Source organism: Acipenser ruthenus, chromosome 5 (genome assembly GCF_902713425.1).
Source record: "Acipenser ruthenus chromosome 5, fAciRut3.2 maternal haplotype, whole genome shotgun sequence".
NCBI lineage: Eukaryota > Metazoa > Chordata > Actinopteri > Acipenseriformes > Acipenseridae > Acipenser > Acipenser ruthenus.
Window position 1 is genome coordinate 34082326 of NC_081193.1, and position 17447 is coordinate 34099772.

Sequence of the window (17447 nt, forward strand, 5' to 3'; positions counted from 1 at the left end):
AGACTACAGATACATCTAGATTTACAGAATACTTCAGCTGATTTTCATTATACTGGTCAATCGCTCTTTCAATGTCTTCATTAACTCCCTCCTTTTTTCTCTGCCCATTCCATGATTCATCCTGTTACCACCCAATAAAAAGCATCCTATACACAATACTGTGATGACCCCTGTTTACCACCTGGCAAAGACCAATTGTTCCCAATGTGTGCCTGCAGACCCAACTGCTGTATTGGTGCATCAAAACAGGTACAATAATCACAAAATGTTTTAAAACGCTAGATGTATGCATAACAAAAAAAAAATAATAATACTACAAGACAATGGGCCCTATTTAGCAACGTTCGCAAACCTCTAAGGCAATCGCAAAACACTTTTGCGGACAGTTAGTGCACCAAAATCAGGCGCACAAAGTCTGTTTGCCCACCTATGTGATTTTGCTGCTGTTTTAGTGCTCACCCGGCAAGTCAGTGTTAGAGCTGGACATGGGCTGAACTTTAGGGGAGTCCTAATTTACATACACATGTAGCGATCATCAACAGTGTTAGCGTTTACGTTTCAATTGACATGTGAAAACCAGGTCTAAACTGTGCGCAAATTACATGGTCGACTATAAACACTTTTGAAACTGCCAGGGGGAGGAGGAGGAGACGTCCCCAAATATTTCAAAGTCGTCTGTCTTTTCTGAACCTGTCTGACACACAATGTATACAGCAATTTTGCCTCAACACACAAACAATCACTGACATCTGCCAACTGCTTCAGGCTGACCTGGAAGGAGACATGTGGGGAGCACACTGTTTGCCTGTAGCGCTTACATGATAACATTTTATGCCACTGGCTCGTTCCAAAGTACTGTGGGTTACTGTAAAGCCATACATATTTGCGACCAAAATATTAGGCGAATCACACCCATAAAACCTATTTTGCTCCAGAAATGTTGGCTACCTGTTGCAATATATGAAGTATGTATTGTTAGTGGAATTTGATTTTTTTTTCATACGCGAAAAATGCATAATAAAAGGCTCACAAATATTTATGGCTTTACAGTATACTGCAGACATGAGCCAGTCAGCTGTGCAGTGCGAGATGTACCTGCAGCTTTAGTAAAGTGGGCAGGAGAATTCGTCCATTTCCCTGTATCTCACAAGCTGCAACAAAATACAAAGCAGGGTTTTCTTGGGAGGTAGGGGTTTCCTGGTGTCCTGGGAGCCATCGATTGCACAAAGGTACAGCTATGTGCACCAACACTTAATAGGTACATCTACATAAACCATAAGGGGACCTATTCTGTCAAGATGCAAGAAGTGTGTGATGCCAACAACTACATCACAAATGTGTATGCAAACTATACTGGCTCCACTCATGACTCGTTTATCCTCGCAGCTGCGATTCAGCGCGATGACAGTCTGAGAGGGTGGTTGATAGGGGACAATGGGTATCCACTGAAGCGGTGGCTACTGACACTGCTGGTCAACCCCACGATCCCTGGGGTATAACCATAGTTTTAAATGTGCTCATACTGTAATTGAGCGAACGTTTGGAATCCTCAGAATGTGATTCCGATGTTTGGATGTCTCTGGGGGAACACTACGGTACACTCCTGAGAAGGTTAGTAACAGCATCCTGGCTGGTTGTATTTTACATCACATAGCTCTCCGTAATGGATGTGATGTTGAACTTACAGAGGAAGGACTACAAGGTTTGAGGGAAGTAGATGCTGAACTTGAAGCCCCAGTGGTGGAGGTTACAGATGGTGCACATGCCAGGCAGGTCAGACAAAGTCTTATAGATTTTTTTTTATTTTATTTTGTAAGTATACCCGCCTCCAGGCTGCAAAAAAAATAAAAAATTTGTAGCCTTGCTTGAGGAGTTTGGTCATCCTCCTCACTTGGGCTCCTGGGCATTTAATTTTTTTGCACTTTTGTCTCATTTCTTCTTTTTTTGGGGTTTCAAAATGCCATCCATTCGCTGTTGCATCCTTATTGGTTGTAACCTTATTCCCCCCATTATATTTTGATTGGCTGGGTGCATGATTCGCTGTTTGATATGCATTAGCCCATGCATGAGACCTGACTTCTAAATCAAATTTTCGTGTGCTATTGTGGTGGTTCGCTAACACTGTCATTTTTGCATGCGCGAAAGTGGCTGCGCATATATTTGCTAAATGGGGCCCAATGTTTTGTCTACATTGGCATGTTACTTGTTTGGATCTGTTTCAAATTGAGTGCTAAACCCAAGAAAGGTAATGGCCAGATATGTAAAATGAGATTAAGTTTAAACATTGGCATAAAAAGGATGATTTGGTTATGATGTTTTGTGGGCAGCTATGGCAGTTATTCAGATATTGCCCTTAAATATGTTGCAAGTTTCCTGTGTTCAGCAAATAGCAGGCCCTTATTAGCAAGCAGTGCAAAGTCAAAGGCACATTTTCTGAAAGGAATAAAGCAAGAAAAAAGCAACTTACATCCTGCTGGTAAGAGCTAAATAATTGTTCCGAGTAATTGCCAATTTTATACTGTTAAAATGGTTTCTTTCCTGTCAGATATGCTTTTGGTCTCTTCTGAAAAATGAAATTTCATAACATTCAATTGCCTATTTAAGTCTGTTGTATTTAATCTATGCAATTATTTTGCTCATTGCTAAATTAATGCATTACATTCTAGATTCTCGATTAAAGCATAAAAAATAGCGTTGTCTCATTCAAAATTGATCAGTTTCTCTAGTTATTACACAACAAATGTTCCTAAATATTTAAATGCTGACCTGAAAAACAGTAAATGCTAAACTGTAGAATATTTTGTTTTTTATGTCCACCTTTTAAAGACATTCTATTTTCACCATCAGTGAATTATCAAACTAAATACATGTAAAAATAACAACAAATAATTCACAGGGAACTACATATTACACAACAATGGGTAGTTAAGTAGTTTCATGACAAACACCAATCACAAAATGTTTAACTACAAATATTTATTGAGGAGAATGCGGAGTATGCAATTTTACAGAGAAGTATGTTATATATACACAAACCTAACTTGGTTTGAGGGTTTGCTGCCTGGCCGACTGGCCGACTATATCCAGTCTCACTGCCACTGGATATAGCCCACTTCAAGGTTTAACCAACCTTTAACAAATGATCGTCAATACGCAGGAGAGGAAAACAAAACCCCAGTTGGGAAATAAATCTCTTGGAATCCATGGCTGATGAGATTGCCCTTCCTCCGGGCAGGCTATTAACGCTTAAGAGCACATTTTTAAGATCTGTAATATTTGTTCTAATGTAAACTTGGTAAGCACTGGAGGACCAACAACCTAACTGTTTGCTATGGGAGTCAGGAGTCGTGGTGAGAAGCTGCTCCAATTCTGAAAGAATGACCGGAGAACTGCTCAGCTGCAAATCCAGACCTGGAAAGAATCTGGCGAAGGTGAAAGAGGAACCAATGGCGGGTGACAATTGTTCCGTATTGTTCCGTTTTCATTAATAAACAGCGGGTCTGAGGGTGACGTGCCCTGAGAAAGACGGAGATGGAGATAAGAGAGAAGGGGGTCGTATGGGCTAATATGGGAGTTTAATTTAAACAAATAGATTAGGGAACCCTTTCCTTCCTGGTCAGTTTTACTTCTTTTGATCAGGAAGGAAAGGGTATCAGAAGAGGTGATTGATAAGTCGGAGATACAGGGGTGAATCTGGGGGTTGAATTTATTGGAGTGCAATGTAAACTCTGAGCACCTAAGGAACCCAAAAAAGAGGGAGAAAAGGGGATTCTAAGGTTTTATCTAAAAACTGGGAGGAGTAGCCGGAGCAGATAAATGAGATGCACTTGGAGAGTACATTGATGGTGATAGGTAGGCGAGTAGGGGGAGAAGGAGATTCTGATCGTTGAAGCACTTTCAGGATTAGTGACATTTGTGAGTTGCTGAGTGTAGAGCTGGTGGCTAATGAGTTTGTGGAAAAACTGGGTGCCGGAAATTGAAACTTTGATGGAGGAAACTCTTATAGCTCTATTCTTAAGAGACATAATATAGGATGATACTATGGGCATTGAAAATGAAGGGAAGGGTATGTTGAATGCAATGTGAACATTTTTAAAGCAATTCCAGGATGACCAGTACATTTGCAGTGAGTGGGGAGCGATGCTGAGAAGAGTTGTTGCTTGAGCCTGCAGAACCAGGGAATATAGCGGGTGGCTCACATGAATATCATGTCTGAAAAGGGAGGAATCTGAGTTGGCAGGAGGTTGGCTTCGGGAGCTAATGCTCTTAATCTCTGCATTGGTAAACGAAAAAGAGAATCAGCGACTACATTCAGGTGGTCAGGAATGTGTTGAGCTCTGAGAATGAACTGATGAGTAACAGATAACCAGGTGATCCTTCTGAATATTCCCATTATATGGTGGGAGGATGAACAACCTTTGTTAATGATTTGGACTGTAGCTGAATTGTCTGAGTGGATAAAAATGGATTTTGGGGCCCAGGAAGACCCCAAAAGGAATGCGGCTACAGCGACCGTACATCTCGTAAAATGACAAGGATTGATCAGGTATAAGAATGGTGCTGAATTCTTCAGGCCATGGAGCAGAAAACCATTTTCCCTTGTAGTATCCTCCAATGCCTGCATCTGTGAATAGTTGCATGTCTTCTGGCAGCAGGAGACAGTTGTCGTAAAAGAATGCCGTTCCATTCTTTTAGTAGGAGCTCCCACAGGCAGAGTTCCTCGCTGCAAAAAGGAACCAGGAGTATGACTTCGTTGAGGGAATCAACGGAAGGGATCAGAAGGTAGGAGATGAAAGCTCTTCCTTGAGGAATTATCCTCATTGCGTAGTTTAAATGGCCTGGGAGGGACAGCAGATTGCATTTGGTATGAGGGGGACCAGACAGAAAAGTGGAAATAATAGATATAATACAATCTATTTTTCCCCGGGGAGGCGAGGCTGAAAAAGATTGGGAATCCATGGTGATGTCTAGAAACTCGATGGAAGTGAGAGGACCCAAGGTCTTTTCTGATGCTAGGGGGATGCCGAGATTTGAAAATAACGATTTGAGGATCGTTAGGTTCTGGGCAGGGGGAGCGTGGGGAAAATCAATGAGAAGAAAATCATCCTGGAGATGCAGCAGAAAAGGAATGCAGTAGTTAAGGAGGATCCAGCACAGTGCTTCTGATGGGGTATCGAATATCTTGGGGCTTCTTCTGCAGCCGAACATCAGGCAAACAGAAAAGTAAAATTTGGAACGCCACTGTACTCCGAAGAGGTGCCAGAGTGCAGGATCAATGGGCATGATTTTAAATGCATTTCATATAGGATATGGCGTGGTCGATTGTTGTATATTGCAGGGAGAAATCTTTGTGATTATTGATGCTGGGTGTGGTGGAGTTATGGGCAGTGGAAAGGTTGATTATCAGTCTCTTTTTGCCCGAGTATTTCCTTATTGCAACCCCGATGGGGTTAATGTGAAAAGTGGGAAAGGAGGGGATTCAAAGGGACCTATCATCAACTGGTTGTGTATTTCTTTTTTTAGTAAAATATCAACTGATTCGAGGTCTAGGATGGCAGATTGGAGTTTTTTGCAATAAGTGGAAGAGGTAGGGAGACAAAAAAGACCAGTAGAAAACCCTTTAGTGAGACTTAATTAGGAAAGAAACAAAAGAAGGGTCAGGGGGTGCTTGTGTAGTTCTGAGGCTAGGGTTTGGATATTAAAGGGTGTGGACAGGAATCTGAGTAATCATTTTGGAACGTTAGCAGAGGTTTTTTGATTTTGAGCTGATTTTTTGGGCTAGCGGTGACATACTAATTGGGAATGGGCTTTGGTGCAATGGCTGCAAATATGAAGGAAGTTACAGGCAGAATAGGAGCAGATTCCTTCATTGAAGGTGTTACAGATCTGGTGGCCTCCAGAGTATGTAATATTGCAGCCCTGACCATCAAAACCCTCTGCCTTTTTTCTGCCTCACCATTTTTTTTGGCCACCAGCCGCCAGTGACCTGTTTTAAAGTAAAGGTTTAAAGCAAAATGGTAAGTTTGTTTATATTGCTGATTTATGGCACTGGTGAGCTGTAACCGTCTTAGAATTTAAAAGTGTTTCAGAAAATGCTTCCTGTGTTCACTGTTATTCAGTACAGTGCTGTTTGCGTATCTTATAATGTGATGGGGGGGGGGGGGGGGCGACTACATTTTAGCCTTTTATTTTAATTGCCGAATAACGCAGATTGTATTTATTTTTTAATTTGAGTAGGCAATGCCACCACTGATGCCAGGCCTTGCTGTTCTTCACAGCCCACTCCTCTGTTCTCTTTTCTGACCTGCCCATCTGGCTCCAGTATTTATCCTTCTTAACCCACCCCCTTTGAGCGGCATACTATTCCAGCCACCACAGACGCTGTTTCAAGCCCACCCCATGTGTGCTCCGCGCAAGACTGACATCCAGAGTAAACAAATACGGTAACATAAAGCAAACCACAAGGATTAATTTATCAATTCTCAATTATGGATCTGACAAACACTAGCAGGTCTTGGATGCCTCACAAACCTGCTGAAAACTAGTGCCCAAATTATGGGGATCAGTGTGACCAATCACCCCTAAAATTCACCACATGGTTCCTACAATACATCTAAAATCAGGCTAGAACCATGTTGCTACTAATTACTAAAATTAAAATCCTTTAACAACAAAATAAATATTAACACAAAGCATGACTGTCATCTAATCCCAGTGGTTTACCTGTGTTAGAGCACACAGTAGGCACTTTGCATTTCCCTATTCACCAGTTTCTTTCACTTTTAATTAAGCATTCAAACTGCTTACAAACTTACCCTGGGGTAACATAAAACAAGGACAAACAATATGGATTAAAACAATGCCTCAAAAACCTGCACATCAAAATTGAAAGTGTTGAGATCAGCAGAACATTTATAAAATCAAATAAAAGGCAAAAAAATTATATATATATATATATATTTCACCATTACAAGAGCCAATCAAATCGTGTGAAAGTCACCTAACAGCTTCTACATTCACAGTGTTTTAAAAGTCAAAGTACAGTATCTGCAGACTGTTTCGCCCTGTTTGGGGCTCATCAGTGCAGCGCAACTTGAAATTTGAAATACTGCAATTTGCATATTTCCCGATTACCCATTGTTCTGTATTCATTGCTTTCATTCCCCTTAACTCGAAAGCTACTTGAAAGTAGTGTTAATTAGAATTAATACAGATTCAAAGATAGAAGTAAAAATGATGTCACAATATATAGAACACCATTACATCATGTAAGAATAAATCATGAATTTGAATGTAAACAATAACAAGTAGTTGTCATGCCATCAAAAACCTATAAATACCTCCAATGTTTGGATTCAAACACAGGCTCCCTTGAAAAAGATATGTACAACATATCGAAACGTTGGGCAGCTGGCTCTTTGAGCTAAAATATATATATATATATATATATATATATATATATATATATATATATATATATATATATATATATATATATATACAGTGCCTTGCATAAGTATTCACTCCCCTTGGACTTTTCCACATTTTGTAGTGTTACAACCTGGAATTAAAATGGATTTAATTAGGATATTTTTGTCACTGATCTACACAAAATAGTCCATAATGTCGAAGTGGGGAAAAAAATCTACATATTTTTCTAAATTATTTACAAATAAAAAACTGAAAAGTCTTGATTGCATAAGTATTCACCCCCTTTGCTGTGACACCCCTAAATAAGCTCTGGTGCAACCAATTGCCTTCAGAAGTCACATAATTAGTTGAATGGAGTCCACCTGTGTGCAAATGAAATACCACATGATCTCAGATTAAATACACCTGTTTCTGGAAGGCCCCAGAGTTTGTTAGAGAGCATATCTAAACAAACAGCATCATGAAGACCAAGGAGCTATCAAAACAAGTCCAGGATAAAGTTCTGGAGAAGCAACAATCAGGGTTGGGTTATAAAAAAATATCCCAAACTTTGAACATCCCCTGGAGCACCGTTAAATCCATTATTAAAAAATGGAAAGAATATGGCACAACCGCGACTCTGCCTAGAGAAGGCCGTCCACCAAAACTCAGTGACCAGGTAAGGTAAGGAGGGCATTAGTCAGAGAAGCAACCAAGAGGCCAATGGTAACTCTGAAGGAGCTGGAGAGATCCACAGCTGAGATGGGAGAAACCGTCCATGGGACAACTATAACTCGGACGCTCACCAAAGCTGGGCTTTATGGAAGAGTGGCGAAAAGAAAGCCATTGCTGAAAAAACCCCATATCAAATCCAGTTTGGATTTTGCCAAAAGGCATGTGGGAGACACAGCAAACGTGGAAAAAGGTTCTCTGGTCTGATGAGACCAAAATTGAACTTTTTGGCCTTAGCGCAAAACGTTATGTGTGGCGCAAAGCCAACACTGCTCATCACCCTGAGAACACCATCCCCACGGTGAAGCATGGTGGTGGCAGCATCATGTTATGGGGATGCTTTTCATCGGCAGGGACTGGGAAACTGGTCAGGATTGAGGGCAAGATGGATGGAGCCAAATACAGGGAAATTCTAGAGGAAAACCTGTTTCAGTCTGCAAGAGACCTGGGACAATGACCCTAAACACACAGCCAAAGCTACACTGGAGTGGTTTAAAAACAAGAACCTGAATGTCTTAGAATGGCCCAGTCAAAGCCCAGACCTCATTCCGATTGAGAATCTGTGGCAAGACTTGAAAATTGCTGTTCACCAAAGGTCCCCATCCAACTTGAAAGAGCTTGAGCAATTTTGCCAAGAAGAATGGGCAAAAATTGCAGGATCCAGATGTGCAAAGCTGGTAGAGACTTACCCAAAAAGACTCACAGCTGTAATTGCTGCCAAAGGTGCTTCTACCAAGTATTGACTCATGGGGGTGAATACTTATGCAACCAACAAATGTCTTTTTTTTTTGTTTAATTAACTTTTGTGTCACAATAAAAAAAATTGCACCTTCAAAGTGTTAAGTATGTTGTGTAAATCAAATGGTAAAAATCCCAATTAAATCCATTTTAATTCCAGGTTGTAACACTACAAAATGTGGAAAAGTCCAAGGGGGGTGAATACTTATGCAAGGCACTGTATATATATATATATATATATATATATATATATATATATATATATATATATATATATATATATATATATATATGGGTTAAATGTTTGAATTCGCAGTGGGAAACTTTCTGCCAACCACTAGTGCAATCTGTGAATGTAAAACATCATTAAAATAGGCTAGGGTATTAAATCAAAGAAGTAGTCATTGCATTTATACCTTTCTATCAACTACTAGCTTTAACCCCTTGGATTGAAGCTATTACAACATGGAATTCAATTGGTATCAAAGGTTATCATCATGTGTTAATTTGTATGTTCCAGCTATTTATGTGATTATTGCACACTGACTTACTGTAGAAATAAACTAACACTTATCTCCGTTTATTGTCAAACTCATTTTTACCTGCGTGATTTGCATGGTATATACAGTAAGTATTATTGTGTAATAACATTTTTTAAATTACAGTAGGTAGATATCTGAAACACCCCAGCCAATTCAAATTATTTCTGAAACTGCTGGATACTTTGTTCTTTAATGCTCCAATATCAGAACAACTATCATTGTGTAAAGCAACTACAGGGTGTTAAGGTACATATTAGTTACCTAATGTCCTACATTTCCACCTAAAGGCATTTGATCTGAAGTAAATTAATGTAACACATATACAGTATGTAAGTGTATATGTTTATGGAAAACAATGTATATTTAACCAAAATTAAATGGCTGAATTACAGGAATTACTTTCCAAGCTCAGCCTTCAGCTTCTCTGTCTGTCTTCGGATTTGAATGAATGCAAGAGAGATTGCAAACTGAAACCCGTTATTCACTCTGTAGCATTGAATACAAAAAATGTACTCAAGACAATATTCATAGTCGGCTATACACACAGTATTATTAACTTGCTGTACTGACTTTGCTTGTGTGACTGGATTACATTTTAAATTAACAACAATTTACTGTGATGAAAATGAATAATTTAGAATTGAGTGGCAATTAAAGATAATATAGTGCATTTGTGAGTTTTGCTCCCATAACATTTTGATGATATATGGATTTTACAACAGCTACAAAAGCTGCCAAATTTAAAATGTGTCTTCATCATTTTTCTAAACACTATAATTTAATAGTCCATTCCATCTTTTTGACAAATGGTTTCACTTGGCAATATAAAATTGTAGTAATAAACTGCTTTGTACAGGAATTTCATAAAATCTTGATCAAATACATTATTACACTATTTTCCCCCAAATAGAGTGTGACAAAACAGCAAAGCAATATCATCTAACTTTTCAATGAACTTTTGTATAATGTTAAAGACACTTGGAAGTGAGAAAGTTAGTTTGAACCCAAGAAGTGCTTTTCAGACCCAACCTGACTGATCTTTTAAGATAAAAAAACAAATGCCAGGAATATTCATAAAACATTGCCATAGTAGGAAACAATTTTATACAGCATTGTTTTTATCATTATTCAGTTAAATTAATTTTACAAGATGTATAAAGCAGATTCTTTTGTATTTTTTTGTAGATGTGGGTGCACATAGGAACTCACACACATGATGTGTGATTAAACAGAAAAGAATAACCTTTACACTGTGCACATGACAAATATATCATTTCAAATGTTATGCTGTGGCGGAGTGTCCTGCCCCTATGTATTATTATTTGTATTATTGTTTACAGCGCGGATAACAGCGCCGCGTATTTCTTATTATTTATAATTTAAAACCAGTGAGGATGCGTGACTGATCAGCTACTGATTACACCGTGTAACAATTTTTTTTTTTTTTTTTGGTTCCTGGGTAGTAAGTGTTATTTCCTAATTGCTTATGCCTCAAAAGTATAGAAAATGGCTATTATTCCCCACAAACTTTGCTTTTGTGACCAGGACAGTGATATTTTGAAATTTACCTATTTCCAATGAGAAAACGGGCGAATTTGTGTCTTTTCGTTCACATAAAGTCAGAAAAAAACAACATATGAATCCAAATTGGGGCAGCAGTGTGGAGTAGTGGTTAGGGCTCTGGACTCTTGACCGGAGGGTTGTGGGTTCAATCCCCAGTGGAGGACACTGCTGTTGTACCCTTGAGCAAGGTACTTTACCTAGATTGTTCCAGCAAAAACCCAACTGTATAAATGGGTAATTGTATGTAAAAATAATGTGAAATAATGTATAATGTGATATCTTGTAACAATTGTAAGTCGCCCTGGATAAGGGCGTCTGCTAAGAAATAAATAATAATAATAATAATAAATTAACATCTATTTATACTAAAGTAATACAAAAATGACTACAAAAGATTTAGAAGTGAAGTTTTTCGTGATTTACGATTATACTGTAAATCACTTTCACGAATCAGCCCCCAAATGTAGTCTCCAATCATGTTCTCGTTATACTGTCCTTGGTAGCGGCGTTCAAAGTCCAGTATATCCTGGTGGAAGCGCTCGCCTTGCTCCTCCGAGTACGCTCACATGTTCTCCTTGAATTTATCAAGATGAGCATCAAGGATATGGACTTTGAGGGACATCCTACAGCCCATTGTGCCGTAGTTCTTCACCAGAGTCTCAACCAGTTCCACATAGTTTTTTGGCCTTGTGATTGCCCAGGAAGCCCCGAACCACTGCGACAAAGCTGTTCCAAGCTGCTTTCTCCTAAGTAGTGAGCTTCTTGGAGAATTCATTGCACTCCAGGATCTTCTTTATCTGTGGTCCGATGAAGACACCGGCTTTGACCTTTGCCTCAGACAGCTTAGGGAAGAAGTCTTGAAGGTACTTGAAGGCTGCCGACTCCTTATCTAGAGTTCTGACAAATTGTTTCATAAGGCCCAATTTGATGTGCAGTGGTGGCATCAGCACCTTCCGGGGGTCCACCAGTGGCTCCCACTTGACGTTGTTCCTCCCACAGAGAACTCGGTCCGCTGTGGCCAGTCCCGTCTGTGGTAGTGCGCCTTGGTGTCCCTGCTGTCCCAAAGGCAAAGATTGTGTTACATAGTGTTATTTAACTAGCTGACAGTCACGCATCCTTACCAAACGCGTGCAGACTGTGGGTAATAAGATAATTAACAGCTAGTTAACCCCTCGGCCAGAGTATAAGAACCTGCAGCTGTCCGTGCTGCAGGGTTGGGGTGTACAGAGAGGAGGTACGGGGAGATAGAGAGGAGACACAATATAAAAACAATTGCTAAAACGTGCTGGATTAGCCAGCACAACACTTACTTGTTTGTCTGTTTATTCGTTTGGCCCTCGTGCCCTTTTGTTTCTGTTTTGTTGTTTGTTTAAATCTTTCATTTTGTTTTGTTTATTAATAAATCAGCTGAACGCCGTTGCATTCAGCTTCACCCGCCCATCCATTGTTTTGATTCAGTTACTTCCTGGTCCGTGACATCACCACACCTCACCACTGCAAGCCATCCTGCCACATATGGTGTCCTGCGTGGGATAAACAACGCCCCCAGGAGCCGGACCAGGAACAACAAAAGGGCACGAGGGCCAAATGAATAAACAGACAAACAAGTAAGTGTTGTGCTGGCTAATCCAGCACGTTTTAGCAATTGTTTTTATATTCTGTCTACTCTCTATCTCCCTGTACCTCCTCTCTTTACACCCCAACCCTGCAGCACGGACAGCTGCAGGTTCTTATACTCTGGCCGAGGGGTTAACTAGCTGTTAATGATCTTATTACCCCTCGGCCACAGTCTGCACGCGTTTGGTAAGGATGCATGACTGTCAGCTAGTTAAATAATCAATAGCTGATCAGTCATGCATCCTCACAGGTTTTAAATTATAAATAATAAGAAATACGCGGCGCTGTTATCCGCACCGCAAACAATAATACAAATAATAATAAATAGGGGCGGGACACTCCGCCACATATGCCAATGAGCAGTTTTTAATAAGCTTGCAGCTTTTTTGTATTCATTTTAATTCATTTTACCATAATTACTGACACAAGCAGCAAACTAATTTAGCGGGAGCTTTTGTAGTAATTGTGCATGCTGTCGAGCAGGGGGGGGGTCACTCTTCCACTTCCACTTCCATTTTCACAACCAGTTTCCTTCAACATTTATTGTCCTAATAGGAGCACATCAGGCTGGTTTTGGCAAAGCACTAAAGGAAGCCGAGAGCCCTAAAGACAAGGAATCACGTGGTGCATTACATTCTTTGTAGTAGCGGTTACTTTCTAAGTTTTTATTATGATGTAGACCATTGGAAGAGGCATAATAAACTAATGAACATACACATTAAAAGGCAAACAAGTAGAATTTGTAAACATGGCTGTACAATTTCAATCCCTTTTTTACCTATTTAAATATTGTTTGAAAAATCTGAAATTTACAGTATGCCTTTCCTTTACTACAGTGTATTAAAAAATCAGGATTTCGTTCTTCACTTATCAACATAAAAAAATGGCTATTAAGATTAGGATGACCAGATTTTCAAAACTCAGGACAATAGGTTACAGATGTAACCCCGGTCCCCTGAAAGAGAAGATGACAAACAAAAATACTTTTGAGATATGCCTGCCACAGGTCAGGCATTTACTGAGCATTTTATGTCAGAGTTGCTGATAGACCCCTCCGGGGAGTGACGTCCTCGGTCCTGCCTACCGAGGGATTAAGTAGTCACTCCGCAGAGATCACATTCTCTTTTGCATGGAACCCGCGAACGCGAATGATGCAACCTCACAAGTTTTGTTGGTCATCTTCTCTTTCAGGGAACCAGTACAGATATCAGTCAATGAGGCACCTCTAAAGTAGGCCCATAACGTAGCCACTCCTCTGGTAGAGTGCGCGTCCACCCTCCCAGTGGGGGTAGGCCGGCATTAGTATATGCAGTCAAAACTGTGTCCACAATCCAATGAGACAGTTGCTGCTTTGAGAGGGCTTGACCCAGGGTCCTTTCACCATGACAGACGAAGAGCTGTTTAGACTGACAGTGCTCTCATTCTATCCACATAACATCTCAATGCCCAAACCGGGCAGAGGAAATTCAATCTCCGATCCTCCTCCGAACAAAAAGCAGCGGGATGGAAAGCCTCTAGTTCCACTGATTGATTCAAATGGAAAGCCGTAACCACCTTGAGAGAAAAGCGGGGTTTGTGAGTAACAACACCCTATTTCCATCATCCCAAATACGCATACAGGAACTGTGCACTGACAGAGCCTGTAGCTCACTAACCCGCTTAGTGGAGGTGATGGCTAACAAAAAGGCTGTCTTTATATAGAGATATTTCAACTCTATGGAATGTATAGGCTCAAACTGGGCCTTAGTGACAGCCTCCAATACCACATCTAGACTCCACTCGGGGAGGACGTCCATCCTAGGAGGACGTAGCCACTGAGCACCCTTTAGAAAACGGGTTGCCAGAATATGAGCGCCCGAGGAAACTGAGTCATTGGGGACATTGCATGCAGATATAGCTGCTAGGTACACTTTCAGTGTAGAGGGGGACCTGCCCGCCTCCAGCAGATCTTGCAGAAACTGTAAAATAGTTGCTATAGGGCAATAGATGGGATCATGACCTCTGGTCATACACCATTTTTGAAAATACCTCCACTTGTAGGCATACAGTGCCCTTGTGGAGGAGGCCCTAGCATTCTGCAGTATACTGACGACCGTGTCTGAGAGCCCTAAGGCGGACACAATCCTGTTCAGGGGCCAGACCCACAGTTGGAGTCTGTCCGGATCTGGGTGCCAGAAAGTGCCTCGCTCCTGACTGAGGAGATCCATGCGCAGCGGGATCTCCCAGGGCTGGCCTTGCAGCAGCTGGCAAAGATTTGCAAACCAGATTCTCCTGGGGGCCACCAGGAGAACTGTTGCCTCTTCTCTCCAAGCACAGGGAGGTACTGTTGAAACACTAGGTGGACCGCTCTGAGCTCTAGCGCATTTATGTGCAGGGATGCCCAGCGGCCCGACCAGGGTTCGCGGGCTCCTCTGCCTGCCCAGACCGCACCCCAGCCTGAGTTGGATGCGTCTGTCATCACCACCTGATGGCTGTGGATCACTCCCATCCTTACACCTTTGTGTAGGTGAGAGGTTTGCCTCCACCAGCACAGGGCTTCCCAGCATACGCGAGACACGGTCAGTCGACGGTGTCTGTCGCGTTTGGGGTGTAGCCGGAAGGCTTTGAGCCACACTTAGATCAGGCGCATGTGGAGTAATCCCAGTTGGATGGCTGAAGAAGCTGCAACCATCAGACCAAATAGTTTCTGACACAACAGCAATTGTACTGTGGATCCCTGTTGAAACAGGGCTAGATAGTTGTGAATGGCGGCCACTCTGTCGTCCGACAGGTAGGCTTGCATTGTAAGGGAATGCAGCCAGAGACCCAGATAAACCATACTTTGCACTGGTATTAATTGGCTTTTGGCCTTGTTGAGGGTAAGCCCCAGTCTTGCCGGATGCTCTGTCACAATCGCCATGTGGGCCACTGCTCCTTCCTGTGACTGGGAGCAGATCAACCAGTCGTCTAGGTAATTCAACACCCTGATCCCCTGCAGCCGCAAAGGGGCTAGGATGGCATCCACACACTTTGAGTACGTGCGGGGGGCTAAGGAAAGGCCGAATGGCAGCATGGAAAATTCGAAGATGCTTCCCTGAAAGGCAAAGCAGAGGTATTCCCTGTGCGCTGGACGGATAGGGATGTGAAAATACGTGTCCTTTAAGTCCACAGTGGTAAACCAGTTGCCCGGCCAGACTGACTGGAGGATGTGGCGATGTGTGACTGTGGCGGAGTGTCCCGCCCCTATGTATTATTATTTGTATTTTTGTTTGCGGCGCGGGTAAAAGCGCCGCGTCTTTTATTATTATATTTAAAAACCCCGTGAGGATGCATGGCTGATCAGCTACTGATTATTTAACTAGCTGACAGTCATGCATCCTTACCAAACGCGTGCAGACTCTGGCCGAGGGGTAATAAGATAATTAACAACTAGTTAATCCCTCGGCCAGAGTATATAAACCTGCAGCTCTCTGCACTCGAGGTTGGGTGTACAGAGGAGAGTACGGGGAGCGGAGAGAGCGAGCAACATTTAAAAAACAATTGCTAAAACGTGCTGGATTATCCAGCACGACACTTACTTGTTTGTTTGTTTGTTTATTCGTTTGGCCCTCGTGCCCTTTTGTTTTGTGTTTTGTTGTTTTGTTTAAATCTTTTATTTTCTTTGTTAATAAATACGCTGAGTGCTACTGCACTCAGCTTCACCCGCCCATCCATTGTTTTGGTTTCTACTTCCTGGTCCGTGACGTCACCACAGCGAGCCAGACTGTCACAGTGACCATCGTGAAACCTCCTCTCCCTCAAGAATCCGTTGAGGTGTCTCAGGTCTAGGATAGGGCGAAGGCCCCCATCCTTTTTTGGCACCAGAAAGTATCTCGAGTAGAACTCTTCTTGAGAGGTGTGTTCTACGAGGCGGATGGCTTGCTTGAGAAGTAATGTTCTTACTTCTTGCCTGAGGGCCAAGACCTGCAGAGGGTCGCTCACGGATGAAACTGTGATCCCTCGAAAAGGAGGAGGTCACGCACGTAACTGGTTTGTACAATGGTGAGCACCCAAGAGTCTTGTAGCTATTGTTGTGAGAAGGGGTGGGTCTGAGGGCCTTGCACCAGGGCCACTATGGTTATTCTGGCCCTGCCTTCCAGGGAACCTGAAGGAAATTGGAGGCTCGCTCCATGAGCGCTCAAACCGAGCTTGATGGAGGGGTAACACCAGTCTCTGAGGCCACATCAGAGCTGGGGCCCATCTCCTGGATCACTTCCTGAACCTCTGTCTCCTGCTGCTCTAAAGAGTCCCCATCCCAGGAAGCAGCGATCAAGATCGCGTCCTGGTCCTCCTCGCTAATCACCTTGTCTCGGTCCGAGACGTCCGCGACCGCCAGTGAAGGTGGGCTTGGTACCGGGACAGGTGCCAAAGGCAGAGCTGGGGCAGCATGGGGAAGAGCCTGACTAAGTACTCGAGGACCTGGGCCATCTGGCTCTTCAGGTCCGAGATATCCTTGGCCTTCCTACTGCAGGGAGCACCTATGCCCCGAAGCACTGAGGCGTCGAGGCTCTGGATCACCGATGCGGGGAGTGTCCAGGCACAGAGGGTGGCGAAGTACTGAGGCTCTGGAGCACTGATGCAGGGAGTGTCCAAGCACAGAGGGCGGCGAAGTACCGAGGCTCTGGAGCACCGAGGGTGCCAAAGGCACTGATGCAGAGAGAGTCTAAGCACCGATGGCACCGAGGCTCAGTGGCACCATGCGCATCGAAGCACCAAGGCACCAAGGGCATCAACGGCGCCGAGCGTCAAGCACCGAGGCATTGAGGGTATTGAGGACACAGAAGGCACTGGGCACCAGGGGCATAAGCACTAAGGTTACTGGGCCGG

At 42.5% G+C, this 17447-nt stretch overlaps 1 protein-coding gene across 16 annotated transcripts in view; it reads left to right on the forward strand.

The window, feature by feature from the left end:
- LOC117403175 (triadin-like) overlaps positions 1-17447 on the forward strand; it is a 131685-nt gene that overhangs the window by 12491 nt on the left and 101747 nt on the right. Inside the window, exon 1 of one of the 16 annotated variants that reach the window (XM_059024076.1) lies at positions 161-249. The exons of the other annotated variants lie outside the window; for them this stretch is intronic. The gene's annotated coding sequence lies outside the window, so the exon portion shown is untranslated. Of the gene's footprint in view, positions 1-160; positions 250-17447 lie in introns of those variants that run through there. 16 annotated transcript variants of the gene reach the window in all.